General features: G+C 45.8%; 1 protein-coding gene across 6 annotated transcripts in view; it reads right to left on the bottom strand.

Moving 5' to 3' along the window:
- Nucleotides 1-14,194, bottom strand: part of TBL1XR1 (TBL1X/Y related 1) — a 182,233-nt gene extending 168,039 nt beyond the window's left edge. For 2 of the 6 annotated variants that reach the window (XM_008266530.4, XM_070072487.1), the window contains exon 1: nt 13,017-13,545. The gene's annotated coding sequence lies outside the window, so the exon portion shown is untranslated. Of the gene's footprint in view, nt 1-12,722; nt 12,878-13,016; nt 13,547-13,841 lie in introns of those variants that run through there. The other 4 variants (XM_051818788.2, XM_051818787.2, XM_070072486.1 and 1 more) reach the window with 4 other exon arrangements.
- Nucleotides 14,195-14,812: the final 618 nt, after the last annotated feature.

Below are 14,812 nucleotides of genomic sequence, written 5' to 3'. Positions count from 1 at the left end.
AGCTCCAGCCATTGTGGCCAATTGGAGAGTGACTCACTGGATGGAAGACCTCTCTCTGCCTCTCTAACTCTGACTTTCAAATAAATAAATAAATCTTAAAAAAAAAATTCATTTCTATGTTGATCTGTCAGACAAACAGACCAACCAATGTATACCAGCAAAACATACAAGAGTCATCTGGAAGAAAATGTAGGAAAGGCAAATGACATTTGATGAAATAAGGCAGCTTAATTCACCAGAGCACCTGACCCCAAAAAAGTAAACAAACCAGTTAGAGGCCAACATATTAGAAAACACACCCACAGACAGACAGCAGAGAGCATAGAAATACAGATCAAGCAATGAACTTCAACAGCACTCCTTATAGACAAGTAAACAAACTGTGTTAAAAAAAAAAAAAAGGGAAAAGCCTATCAGATAAAGGCACAAATAACAGAATCAACTCTACCAAGAACCTACATCCCCAATCTGTACTCCAAATACCCACTGTCTCAGACAGTCCTGGACATTTTCATCAATAGCTACAAGTAGATGATGTTGCCCCAGCTCACCATGACAACTCAGTGTTACCATCACCTATCTTTTTACCCCTCTGATTCTGAACCTCCTCCTCTATCTTCCAACTTTGTCCCACTTACCATCATCAAATGATGATGCCAGCCTATACTCAATAATACAGACACAGGAAGAAAGTACAAGATGGTCCCATTCTAGACTGTGGACCGCAGATCAGGAGAGATCCAATCTGGGCCACAGAAACACTTGTTCAGCGAAGTCTGGTTTACAGAGACAAAGGGCATGGAGGCCTGAGGCAAAGTCACAAAGGGAAAGCATCAGTAAGTGTATGGAACAGAGAAGACACACTAAGATCAAGAACCAAGACTAAAGGCCAAGGCTTAACAAGAATGACATACCAGTATCAAGTAGGGGGTCAAGGGATACGGGGCACAGAGACTAAGGAAAAGTACTAGAGGGAGTGCCTGAGTTATCAGGAACAAGTGGTCAAGTCCACATATGCACAAGCCCCAAATCAGGCTCAACTACTAATGTCAAGTCAAGATCTCTGTTTCTTTTACCCAGCTTTTAGCATATTCCTGTCTGAGCAAGTCTGTGCTGTTCCAAAGCCAGAGAGTCTACAGATGCCAAAAACTGCTATACAGGATGTCAGATTATTCCAGCAGACTCTCACAATTCTTACAGCACAAACACAATGAATCCATGAAGCCGGATGGACCTCTCTTCTAGTTTTACATACATGACTCACTCTCAAAGAAGATTGTATTGTACTAGGAAACCTGTATCTCAATTAATGAGCCTTGTGGATTCAACTCAACATGAACAGAAAGTATACAGCGTGCAAGGCCAAAGCGCTGTACCAGCCACTGAGAATAAAAATGGTGGGAGCCAACAAGGAAGACCCTGCCTAATGAGGTCTGAGTCAATCAACAGATCAATCCAGGGAGATATCTGTGTTAATAACAGATGACTAGTAGTGACACAGGCCAGAATGTCAATTTTATAATTTATTTGAAAGATTTACACAGAGAGAGGAGGAGAGGCTGGGGGTGGGGGGGTAGGGGTAGTCTTCCATCCACTGGCTCGCTCTCCAATTGGCCACAGTGGTCGGAGCTGTACTGATCCGAAGGCCGGAGCCAGGAGTTTCCCCGGGTCTCCCACATGGGCTCAGAAGCCCAAGGACTTGGGCCATCTTCTTCTATGGCTCCCTCAGGCCATAGCAGAGAACTAGATCAGAAGTGGAACAGCCAGGACACGAACTGGTGCCCATATGGGATGCCGGCACTGCAGGCAGTGGCTTTACCCGCTAGGCCACAGCGCCAGCCCAGAATGTCAATTTTTAAAGACTAACACGTAAAAGAGGCTTAATCTTCAAACAGTCCAAAATCATACAGTCAACATGTTGTGTGTGTTGATTTTTATGCAAAACAACCATGCAAACATTTCCTTGAATGGGATATAAGAAACAATAAGATATAATGCTCATCCCTATTATTAATTACTGCCCTTTATTAGAAGCATGGAAGGTTCTTATCCAGAGGTGTTTGCACATTATCCCTCTAAAAACTTATAGTTACACTATTAACAACCAAAACTCACTACGGTTTGTGTCTTACTTACACAGTGTACCTTATAAAACTAGAATATAAGAACAGAAAACTGTCTAAAGACATAACACCAATAAATGTGACTTACCAATGCTCTATCATTCATGATGTCAACTTGTTTCTGAATTGATACTAAAGTCATAAAGGCAGAAAACTGTAATTCTGTATTTCTTTGATCCATTATTTTCTAAACTCATTTAATAATAAAATTGGGGCTAGTGCTGTGGCACAATGGGTTAAAGTCCCAGCCCGCAGTGCCAGTATTCCATATGAATGCAGATTTGAGTCCCTGGCTGCTCCACTTCAGATCTAGCACTCTGCTAATGCATCTGGGGAAGCAGCGGGCCCAGGCAACCACATTGGAGACCCTGGGGAAGCTCCTGACTTTGGCCTGGCACAGCCCCAGTTATAACTACCACTTGGGGAGTAAACCTGCAGATGGAAGACCTCTCTGTAACTCTGCCTTTCAAATGAATGAAATACATCTAAAAAAGAAAAATAAAATTATGTTAAAACACAGAATCAAAAGGTTTATAAAAGCATTTTTCTAAATGAAAAATAAGAGTACAGAAAATAAGTGTATATTCAGTATTACAGCAAGTATCAATTCCTAAAGTCTTATTTCGGTTATTTTGGTATGTATACATAGTCTGTCTTGTGTCATGTATTAGTGAGAGTCCTCGTCAGTGTCCTCATGAATATAATTTATGTATCAAAAACGACTGTTCCAACAAGTAGTCCAAGAAGCAGCACTGTTTGATCTCTTATGGACTGGAAAAAAAGGAGATTCCATTCCAGAGAGCAAAGAGATTGTTAAGAAAAGCTGCAACCTCTGTTTCTGCTGAAACATCTTATCATGATATAACCAAATTCAATGCAAAATACTACTGAGAACCACAGACTAGATATACAACAGAGCTCCACAGGACATACACTCAGTCTAGAGAAGAGGTGCAGAACCCTTTTTCCTGCCAAGGGCCTTTTGGATATTTTAAATATCATTCATGGGGGCCAGTTCCAAGGCACAAGTTAATCCTCCGCCTGCAGTGCCGGCATCCCATATGGGCAGCAGTTCTACTCCCGGCTGCCCTTCTTCCAATCCAGCTCTCTGCCATGACCTGGGAAAGCAGTAGAAGATGGCCCAAGTCCTTGGGTCCCTGCACCCACGTTGGAGACCGGGAAGAAGCACCTGGCTCCTGGCTTTGGATCGGTGCAGCTCCAGCTGTTGCGGCCAACTGGGGAGTGAACCAGCAGATGGAAGACCTTTTCTCTGTCTCTCCCTCTCACTGTCTGTAACTCTACCTCTCAAATAAATAAAAATCTTTAAATATATATATATATATATATATATAAAATTCACAGGCAATACAAAATTACTAACTTAAAAATTAGCCTGCTATGGATTTATTAAATTTCTAGTCCCAGTTGCCTTGACACGGCCTCATATAGCCCACAGGTCAGATGTTCTCCACCCTGGTCTAGAGAGAGTTATAAACTTGTAGTCAGCAACTGTAGTCTAGCTCTCTGATTGGGAAATTGTAACCATCCCATCTCTGCACTTACCACAGTAGCTGCAACTGATTTACAGAAGGGGGGGGGGTCACTTTAACAGAGGTCACCAGGTAGAGGAGAATTCACTGAGTACTCCCTCTGTGCAGGTCCTTTGGGTAACTGCTCACAAGTGTTCTATAAAGAAAGTATTAATTATCCCTTATCTCCCGCCCCCCATTTTTTAGATGTGGAAATCAACTGGAATGGTCATGCAATTTCCAAAAGACATACACTAATAAAACAGGATTCATACCAGGCATGCATGGTGCTAGCTCCTCACCACAGACAGTAACTTCTAAAGTTCACGGACACATGGACCCCACCCCCACTCCTGTTTGCTGAGAGGAGGGCCACAGCCTTCAGGAAGGCTTTGTGTCAAGTGGCAGTAAAGAATTTAATGCACAAAAACCAGTGTTACATTTCTCTGAGGTTGCCCCAGCCAAAGTTGAAAATGATGAGCACAACTAAAAGAAAAGTTGTTTTAGCGGGAAACTAAATAGCCAATGAAAAATTACAAGTAACACCAATTGCAACCAAAAATAGAATCCAATGTATCTCTTTGAAGTTGGTAACACACACATCTAAGTTCAGAAGTCAAGGTGAGATCTGCACAATATCACTGTTACTGGTTTCTCAGGTACTTTCTAGCATGCCAACACCCATACATACTCCTAAATACACCCATATTCATACATACTCTAACTTGGGTCCTCACTCCTCTCCTAGTACTATAAAACAGCAGCAGACCATTCAGAATTCTCTGCCCTTTTGTTTCTTCATTTAGACACACAATTGATAAGACCTTTTAAATATTAACAAGAAAGCCATAAACACCAAATCTAAAAGACATCCCTTATCAGGTGTCAAAAGTGGTGACCTCTGCTGGCAGAACATAAGGCCAAGCTTAAAGATGCTATCCTGATGAGGGCCTGTTTCTGTTCTGTTCTGTTTGTTTCTTGGGTTTTTTGCACAATGGGAAAACTGGGGCTGGCACTGGGGTTGACACTGTGGTATAGCAGACTAAGCAGCTGCCTGCAGTGCCAATATCCATGGGCCAGTCCCAGCCACTCCACTTTCAGTCCAGCTCCCTGCTGATGATGCACCTGGGAAAGAAAGCAGTAGAAGATGGCCCAAGTCCTTGGGCCTCTGCACCCATGCGGCACACTCATAAGATGCTCCTGGCTCCAGGCTTCAGCTTGGACCAACTGTGGTAGTTGCAGCCATTTGGGGAGTAAACCAGCAGATGGAAGATATTCCTCTCTCTCTGCCTCTCTGTAACTCTGCCTTTCAAATTAATTAATTAATTTTAAAAAAGGAAAACTCCACTTCCAGGATAAAATAACATTTCACTCCTAACCTCAGTCTATGATCATTCATTAAGGGTGACAGAAAAGAGGACTTAAAGAAAATCCATCACTTTATACAGAAAAAGGAAAAAAGATATTAAGAAAATTCATTATCCATTCCCAGTACCTTATTTCAGAAACCCAAAGCAGATGAACCAATTGTCTTATGCTGTGAGTTAATGACATATGATAGCCACTAAATAAAAATGGAACAAGATTAGTATACACTGTACCCAATCAGCCTGCTCAAATTAAAGGGAAAGCATAAAACAGCTCTCCTCTAAGCCTGAAATTGTGTTCCATTTGCAGTGGAAGGTAACCATCAAAATACGCTACTATCATAAGGTATCTGGTAAGGTGTTTGCTTATGTTAATTTCAAGTACTTTCTGAACTATTATTCTAGTTAAGGTTGTAAATTTTTAGTCTTTAAATACTCTAACCAAATTTTTAATATCTCATCAAAACTTGTATCATTAAATAACAGACTCTTTGTATTTAAAAGAAATTGAAATACTGAATACAAACGTTCAAGTACTGGTTGAACTAATGTGCAAACTTTAGACAACAGTTTAGTTCATCTTAGTGTGCATTTATGGATGCTAAAAGAAACCATACAATCATGGTTTTCTCTCTCTCTCACACACACACACACACACCCCACCTGGTTTGGTTAATAGAGATTCTATGAGAAAATGTTGCTCAGCATTCTTCAAGCAGATACACTGTAAGATCACAAACATAGATATCCACTGGATAACTGAGTCACTGATTGCCTCCTTTCAATATCCCACCCTCCAGTGTGTTGGAGAAGTGTGCAGGACAAGAGAGAGAAGACAGGAAGGAAAGAAAAGGACCAATCAAAATCTTTAATCTCAAGAAAAGTAGTTCCTAGAAGAATAAAAAAAAATCTAAATGTTTAGAATTCTAAATATCTCATTTCTTAAAGTAAAATTTGAAATCCAAAGTACAGTTTTATGGGCCAGCACTGTGGCATAGAGGGTAAAGCTGTCACCTGCAGTGCAGGCATCCCATACGGGCACCAGTTCCGAATCCCAGCTGCTCCACTTCCGATCCAGCTCTCTGCTGTGGCCTGGGAAAGCAGTATAAGATGGTCCAAGTCCTTGGGCCCCTTCACCCACATGGGAGACCAGGAAGAAGCTCCTGGCTTCAGATAGGCGCAGCTCTGGCCGCTGCGGCCAACTGGGGAGTAAATGAGCAGATTGAAGACCTCTCTCTCATTCTTTCTCTGCTTCTCCTTTTCTCTCTATGTAACTCTTTCACATAAATAAAATCTTAAAAAAGAAAGTACAGTTTCATATAAAGAGGATTTTCATTAAGACACTGGAACAGGAGCTGGCATTTTGGCACAGAACTTTAAGCTACCATTTGCAATACAGATACACTGCTTCAGACCCAGCTCCCTGTTAATCCTGATTTTGGATCAGCTCATCTCCAGTGGTTGTGGCCATCTGAGGGGTGAACCAGCGGATGGAAGACCTCTGTCTCTACCTCTCTGTAACTCTTTCAAATGAATAAAATAAATCTTTTAAAAAAAGATGTATATTTTATCTGAAAGGCAGAGTCAGAGAGAGAGAAGGAGAGAGAGGGAGAGAGAGAGGGAGGGAGAGAGAGAGAGAATGAATCTTCCATCTACTCCCCAAATAGCCACAATGGCAGGAGCTCGGCCAGCTTGAAGCCAGAAGCAAAGACCTTCTCTGGGGGCTCTCAAGTGGGTGCAGGGGCCCAAGTATTTGAGTCACCTTCCACTGCTTTCTCAGGCACATTAGAAGGGAGCGGGACAGGAAGTAGAGTAGCCAAGAATCTAACCAGCTGGCCGGTGCCATGGCTCAATAGGCTAATCCTCCACCTAGCGGCGCCGGCACACCGGGTTCTAGTCCAGGTCGGGGCACCAGATTCTGTCCCGGTTGCCCTTCTTCCAGGCCAGCTCTCTGCTATGGCCCGGGAGTGCAGTGGAGGATGGCCTAAGTCCTTGGGCCCTGCACCCACATGGGAGACCAGGAGAAGCACCTGGCTCCTGCCTTCAGATCAGCGCGATGCGCCAGCCACGGCGGCCATTGGAGGGTGAACCAATGGCAAAAGGAAGACCTTTCTCTCTCTCACTGTCCACTCTGTCAAAAAAAAAAAAAAAAAAAAAAAAAGAATCTAACCAGCAGTGCCCATATGGGATGCCAACGGAGCAGGCAGTGGCTTAATCCACTATGTCACTGCACAAGCCCCTGGTCTAAAGTTCAAAATGCTCCAAAATCAAAAACGTTTTTGAACATCAACATGAGGCCACAGAGGAAAATTCCACACCTGAATTCACAGGACAGGTTGCAGCCAAAACACAAATGTATTAAAAATACGGTATAAAGGGGCCAGCATTGTGGCACAGGTTAAGCCACCTCTTGAGAGGACCACATCCCACAATGGGAGTTCAAGTTGCAGCTAATCTACTTCTGATCCAGTTCCCTGCTGGAGTGACTGCAAGGGCGGCAAAGAATGGCCCAAGTACTTGGACTCCTGCCACCCATGCGGTAGTTCTCTGTGGAGTCCCTGACCCCTGGCTCCAATCTGGCCCAGCCCTGGCTGTTGCAGCCATTTGGGCAACAAACTGGTGGATGGAAGATCTGTGTCTCTCCCTTTCTCTCTGTCACTGTGCCCTTCAATAGATAAAAATTTTTAAATAATACTGCATAAAATTACCTTCAGGTTATTTGTATAGAGTCTATCTTCAACAAATGAATTTTGCATTTACACTTGGGTCCCCTCCCAAAGATATCTCAATATGCAAAAACAATCTCAAATTTGAGAAAATCCAAAATCTAAACAACCACTAGTCTAAAGAATAACGCACAATGGATACTCAACCTCCATAACAAGATAAAAAAAAAGCATCAAATTAATGTGACACAACTCCTAACTAGACTAGGTTTTCCCCGGGTACTGTGTCCACTACTCCAGAAGTGAACAAAACTAACCATTTCTATTCAGTCCTAAGAAACGACTCCTTTATCACCACTGGCAGCATTAAAAATCATATGAATGGCTGAGGGGCCAGCGCTGCAAGTAGAGCCACTGCCTGCAGAGCCAGTATCCCATGTGGGTGCCAGTTCGAGTCCTGGCTGCTCTACTTCCAATCCAGCTCTCTGCTGTGGCCAGGGAAGGCAATGGAGGATGGCCCAAGTCCTTGGGCCCCTGCACTAGCGTGGGAGAACCAGAAGAACCTCCCGACTCCTGGCTTCAGATCAGCTCCAGCAGTTGCAGCCATCAGGGGAATGAACCAGTGGATGGAAGACTCTGCCTCTGCCTCTCAGTAACTCTGCCTTTCAAATAAATAAGTAAATCTTAAAAAAATTTAAAAATTTCTTCCAGAAAATGAATGGCTGAATATAACCACAATGCACAAAAGCCTTGAAGGCCTCACTCAAGCAGAAGATTCTGCCCCACAACAACAGAACAGGACAGTCACTGGTTTCACTTTAACATAGGCCCTTGCCATTTTAACACAAAATGATTATCTGAACTCTTGATGCAAACCTGCAAACTTTTCCAAATATAACAAGGAAAATATTGTTTCCTTCATAAAACATAGCATGAAGTTGGTATAACCTTGTGCCCATATCTACAAAACAATCATCAGGGAGTTTGTAATATTCATCAATCTTGACTCAGGGTGGCCAGAAAAGGCCCCATGGAAGAAGAACAACTTAAACTAGGCTATAAAAAAAAAAAAAAAACCACACTCAGAACAAACAGCAAAAGCATTGAAGTAATGAGTATGGCAAAACTGCAGTATTTGGGAGGCAGGCAAGAATCCCAGTTGGACAAGAGTGGGAAATAAAGCTGAATATGTAAAAATGGAGCCTTCAAAGCCAGACTGAAGCGTATGAACCCAATCCAGTTGGCAAAGTGAATCCATTATGGGTTCTCCAGCAGGGGAGCTGACATGATGAAACCAGTATTTTACATAAATTACACTATCAGTAGTTACAGAAGATAGTATGGAGAAGAAAGGTTGCTCAGGGCAACCAACTAGAAAATCAACATAATAATCCCAACTTTAAAAACCAATCATTCATTCATTCACTGAGAAGAGAAGCAGACCACTACCTAAGAAATGCAGCCTAGGAGTCCACCTGTGCCTGAGCCCCAGCTCTGCCTCTTAACTACCTGAACCTGGATCTCCTCGCTATTAAATTCACGCTATCAGCCACTCAGATTGTCACAAGCACTTCTCAAAGCACCTGAATAGTACTGACACAGAGAACTTTGTTAGTAGCAAACATTACTGCTAAATTAGGACAGGTTAAAAAAATGGAAAATGAAAATAAGACAAGGCTCACAGGTATCTCAGAGGAACATAATATCCAAGGAGAACCATCTTGACAGCAGTTGAAAATATAGAAGAAAAACTCAGGTGAACTGGCAAGGCCACAGGAAAAAAGAAAAACCTACTTGAAGTAATCTTCCAGCCTCCCTCCTCCCCCAAAGAGATCCCCTTCTATTTAAAAAGAGTTGGGAGGCGCTTCAAAGGGCACTAGGAGATTTTAAAGGTCCAAGCCCAAGGGACAGAAGAACCACAACAAAGGAATGCCAAAAATCCACCACTGAACCCACAATAAACATGTAACTTGATATCACTCCCATTAAGTGTTAAAATTCAATCTAATTCTTCCTGGTGTGTGTAAGCCTGAAATCACAACTTTTGAGAGTAAATTGCTAAGTTTGTTTCAAATAAGTTGCCCAGGAACTAAGGAAAAATAGCTGCCAAATGCTTCCTAGGACATTATGCCCCCACTAAAATAAACAACAAGCAAATAAAATGTTAATACAGAAAAAAAAAAAACGCTTCAAAAACCAAAGCCAGCAGCAGCAGCTGACAGGATAGTGCTCCGTTTGTCAACCTGGGTTCTAAACACCTTATACATATTACCTTACTTAAAGTCAACTCTACAAAGTTGACTGTCCCCTTAGATGAAGAAACTAAAACACAGCAGGAATTTCTATCCCAAACCAAGTGAGGGACGGAGCCACAAAAACATTAACGACTTTTCTTACACTGGTTTTCAACACTGAGGTTGGTTAGGCCTACTTTTACTTTTCCTTAATTGTAAGCAGCAAACGTGTTCTTAATGCTGTTGGCAGTATTTGAGAGGCTACTTCACTGATGCCAATCTTAAAGTAGGAAGCAACAGCAGGTGACTAGATTGCATATTACCTAACAGTGCTAGGAAATTAAACACAATGACATGTATCCCATGAATTTCATTTGTCCATGCAATCACTTGATCCAGTTAGCAGAAATGCCTAACCTGATTAGAAACATAAGTTTTTAAGGATATCTACGGATCAAAATAGTTGGGAAAATCTGGTACAGACCTAGCCATCTACAAAGAAGACTGACCAGGAGTAAGCCAGACCTAGGTTTAAATCCTACTGCATCATTTGAGCAGCATGTGGCCTTAAACAAGGGAATCAACTTCCTTGCACCTCTCCACTTCATCTTGCACAATAACAGCGAACACTCCCCACCTAATAGGATCAGCCTTAAGTATAAATACAGAAAGCACCTCCCATCTCCTAGAGGACTTTCCTTGGGCTCTTGGGAGAGTCCCATCCCAAAGGCAGGAGATGCCACATCTCTCCAGCCACAACTCTCTCACAAAGCCTTGTTCCTTTGTTGATTTCAACTTTCTGTGGCTAGTGGGGCAGGATTACCACCAGGTGGTCTGCAAACTGAACAATACTCTCACCTATACTCTTACTGCATAGCCCTAGGGTCCCAGGGCTTCTCTGCTATGGGAATGTTTGAGTGCAGAAAAATGCAGGTCTCAAGTTAGCTGCTCTCTTAATTTTTTTTTTTGCATTTCTTTGACTTTATAATGTAAATATTATTTGTGAAACAAACTCACATCTATGAGAAAAACATAAAGTCACAGACAGTACCAGTGTTTCTGCCACCCCCTACCCTGACTTCCTGGGGTTCACATTCTTCACTACCCTGTTTACATAAATAACTGCGAAATTGAACAAGTACAAATAATCTTGACTAACTTCATCAAAATGTGTTGAGTCAGAAATCCTTTGTAGTAACTGTTAAAAGAAGTTGTGGAAGGGGGATTCTTTTGTCAGCTACTCATCCGACAAGACCACCTTTATGCTGCATTGCTATATACGAACTGATGTATTTATTCAACAGGTTGACATTCAGAAGAGCCGTTAATTACATCTCCTTTTATCAGGAACCCCTATGTTTACGTTCGGCATCTGCCTTTGTGCAAAGCTTGAAAAGCTCGCAGTGCACAGGAAGCAGTTACTTCTTACTGTTGCTGGACGGATAGCATGGTAATCACCCAAAAAGCTTAATTAGGTGTTGAGAACACAAGTATCAAAGAGATTCCTGGACCTATGTAAAAAATTATTAACATGTTTTTAACACTTCCATGATGCAACCGATGCAAAAATACCATCTCCACAAGGGGCCACTCCATTTACCATCAGCGTCTCCCATGTTAATAACCAAAGCTGACATCTGTTAAAAGAAAATGTCTTACAAACTGCCGGTGAGCTTGGCAACAATTTTTAAGACACTAACACGCCACTTGAGTCCATTCTCACAAGAAGAAAAACTTTTTCCATGCACACATTGTTTTCATCCCCCATAGAGTGTACTACTTTCTCCTACACAGGACTGATTCTAACTACTTCAAACGGGGGGGGGGGGGGGGGGGATTGGCACTTACTTGTAACTCTAATGATTGCAATTACATACATCACAGTACAGGACAGCAAAACTCAAAACAAAAAATTGAGACTCCAAACAAGCAGGAAAAACTCCATTTATGAGCAAAAAGTATAAACACACATCACATGCCTAATGGCTCTCAAGCCTATTTTCTTTCTGCTGCCCCTCCCCCATAGGTAAGTGCTAACTATTTCTAGAACTCTCAATGACAATTTGGGAAGCTTGCCATCAACTCCCATGATACAATCCAACATTCACGATGTTTTCATGGAGACAAAGCTGCCCTACTTCTCCAGACTATAAACTTATTAAAACGGTGAGAGAACACGCAGTCCCAGAAAGCCAAGATTACTAAAATACACCAATGTAACATGGGTCTCATTTAACAAAAAATGAAAAATGAATCACATTGCGAAACCCCCCCCCCCAAAAAGTCACTCACTGTCTTCACCGTGTAACCAGGATATTTACTTCAAGTTGTTTTAGGCTAAGAGGCTAAAAACACCACGAGGCCCTTATGGTCTCCAAACTGGAGGAGGGCTCTTCAGGAAAAAAAAAAAAAAAAAAGGAGGAAGATGATTACTTAATGATGGAGGGGGAGGGGAAGGAGCCTCCAGTCTAAAAACCTAGAACTAAAAATAACCCACCATATTTTATTAACAAGATGTTTAGATGAGCATAAGGTTCTTGTTTGGAAAACAAGAAAGCCAACAGTAGTAAACTTCCCTAACTCGACTGCAAATCGCATAGGTACTAAAACTCTTAACCTCTGGGTCCTGCACAGTCCAAGCAAGATCTCAAGCAAACTCCAGCCGCCGAGAAAATCCGATTTTTAACTAGGCTGCAACACTTCTCTCTCAGATTCACCCATTATTTTTACAAATTGTCGGATAACCTAACAAAGAGCATTTTTTTTAAAAGCCACGACGACCCAAGTTTTCCATGAAACACACCATTTTCACAGGCTGAACTGAATCCCGGTCGCCACTGCAAGGCGATGCCCGCTTCAGCAAATTAGGAACTTCCAAAAAAACGCCGAACACGTTAACACACGCATGGCTTCCCTCGGGCTGCCACCGTGAAGATTAATATTTCACTTCAAGAAAAAGTCTTGTTTTCTGTTCAAAAAAAAAAAAAAAAAAAAACGACCTCGCCTGCAAAGAGGAAGTTCCCGAGAAACCACCCTCTCACAACGTGGCCTCTCCACTGTCAGAAAACACTGGCACTCGGTGCCACCCGAAACTTACCAGGAAGCTGGCAACAACTTTGCCAATTCTACACTTCTGAACCCAACTTCAAAGGGGCTCCACCAAACAGCTCCCGCCGCCGGTGGGAAGCACCAAGTGACCAACCACCGCGTCCCGGAGCGAGGCCCTGCGGCCGCCCGCCCCTCCCCCAGCCGCCGGCGCCCCCGCCCCGGACGCGCGGCCCCAACGACCGTCCGCAGCCCCCCGCACGCCGGCCGGGGGCTCGGGCCGCGCCCGCCCGGGGGAGCCGCTTCCCATGGCTGCCTGGGCTTCCACACAAAAATCGCGTGCATCGAGAGGAGCCGTCTCCTCGGCTAAAAATAGGCTATAAAGGAGTCGGCCTCATGATGGCTCCTTGATTCAATTTGCTGCAAATTCTTTCCTCAAAGCCTCCCCCCACCCGGCGCGCGCACACACACACACATATACACACACATACACATATACACATACACACAAAAAGGGGGTGTCGGTGCACGGAGGGGGAAGGGGCCAGCAGGCCCGGGTGCCCATTTTCGGGGCCAACGACAACATAATTAGGGTGAGGATCCCCCCCGAGACCCAGGGAGGGTGGGGGGGGTGGGCAGGCACGTGAGCATTTCAAAGGCGCCAGGGAGAGCCAAGGCGGGGGGATGGGGCACCCTAAATGCCCTCCCTCCCCTCCCCCACCCGAGCCCCAGCTCCCCCAAGGGCCCAGTGGAAAAACGCATGTTCCCCCTAGCGCCCATCCCCCCGCGGCCCGGCGCCCCCCGGCCGCCTCCGGCCCGCGGCCCCCCGCCCGGCCCGCGGCCGCCCCCACTCAGGGGTCCGGCCCCCGGCGCTTACCTGGAAACGGTGGCCTCCAACGCCGCTCCCCCCCTCCCGGGAATGGAGGCACAAGGAAACTCCCCTCGTCGCCGCCGCCGCCGCCGCCACCGCCTCCAACCACCCCCAAAATAACCCCTCCGGGGGGTGAGAGGCAATTATAACCCCGGCGAGCGCGGGGCGCGGGGGATGGGCGCCGGCGGGCGGGGGCGGGGAGCGCGGCGCGGGTCCCCAGGTGGCGAGCGGAGGTGCTCCCGCCGCGGGGGGAGGGGCGGGGGCGCACGCGGCCGGCGGCGGGGGGAGGCGGCGCGCGGGGGAAGGGCGCGAGCGGGGAGAGGAATTGAGGCAGAAGGTAAAAGCTGTTACTAAGGGAAAGAGCCAAACGGTTCGGAGCAGCCAACGGCTCAGACACTCAACACTGGGGAGAGAGGAATGGGGACCAGCCAGGCACAAATGAGCTCGCGAGGCCCGCGGCGGCGGCGGCGGCGGCGGCGGCCGCGCAGCAAAACAAACCCGAGCGGCCTGCGCCGGGCGGGCGCGCGGGGGAGGGGCCGGGGGGAGGGGCGCGGGGAAGCGGCGGGGGGGGGGGCGTCCGCGGGCCGCGCTCCTCTCCCTCCCGGCTCTCGGCGGCGGCGGCGCTGGGGGCTGGGCGAGTGCGGCGCATTCTTTTAAAAAAGAAAGCCGGCCCCGCGGGCGCTCCGAGGCGCCTCCGGGCGCGGGCGGCCCCGCCCCGCCCCCACCGCCGCGCTCGGCTGAGGGCCGCTGGGTGTAGGCCGCGCGGCCGGGCCGGGGCCGGGGCCGGGACCCGGGCCCGGGCCGGCCGAGTTTCCTGGGCGGCCGGCGCGGCGCACACGCTGCGGGCATGTGCGGGAGCGCGGCGCAGGCCTCGTGTGGACATTTGCTGAGGAAGGGCTAGCGCTAGTGCACACCTTTGTGTGCGTCAGTGCATATGTTACTGGGAAGCGTACCTGCACAGGGGCTCTAAGCTGTAA

Source organism: Oryctolagus cuniculus, chromosome 4 (genome assembly GCF_964237555.1).
Source record: "Oryctolagus cuniculus chromosome 4, mOryCun1.1, whole genome shotgun sequence".
Classification (NCBI taxonomy): Eukaryota; Metazoa; Chordata; class Mammalia; order Lagomorpha; family Leporidae; genus Oryctolagus; species Oryctolagus cuniculus.
The sequence above is the reverse complement of the archived record's forward strand: the minus strand, read 5'-3'. Positions and strand labels throughout refer to the sequence as shown.